Raw genomic sequence first — 349 nt, forward strand, 5'->3', positions numbered from 1 at the left:
CCGAGAAAATAAATTGCACCATATTGTAATATAATATTCATAATACGTCTTTATATAACAACAAAAAAATCATAACAACAGATAAATATTTTCACCCTTATGATTAGAATTAATGGTCGCGGCCGCCGGATGTAATTCATCCTCGCTCGCCGCACCATATTACTCACTCTCAATCGTGGGCGGCCTTTGTGTCGCGACATATTCGACAACGTACGAGCAAATAATTTAACAGATTATTTCACCGTCGTGTCCATCTGTCTCGTTCACATACCGCCATATTACGTTATTGTTTTAAAAGAAGAATTAATTTTTTTTTCTTTACTTTAAAACAAATATAGAAGATATAATC

The sequence above is a fragment of the Cicer arietinum genome, chromosome 2 (assembly GCF_000331145.2).
Source record: "Cicer arietinum cultivar CDC Frontier isolate Library 1 chromosome 2, Cicar.CDCFrontier_v2.0, whole genome shotgun sequence".
Lineage (NCBI taxonomy): Eukaryota > Viridiplantae > Streptophyta > Magnoliopsida > Fabales > Fabaceae > Cicer > Cicer arietinum.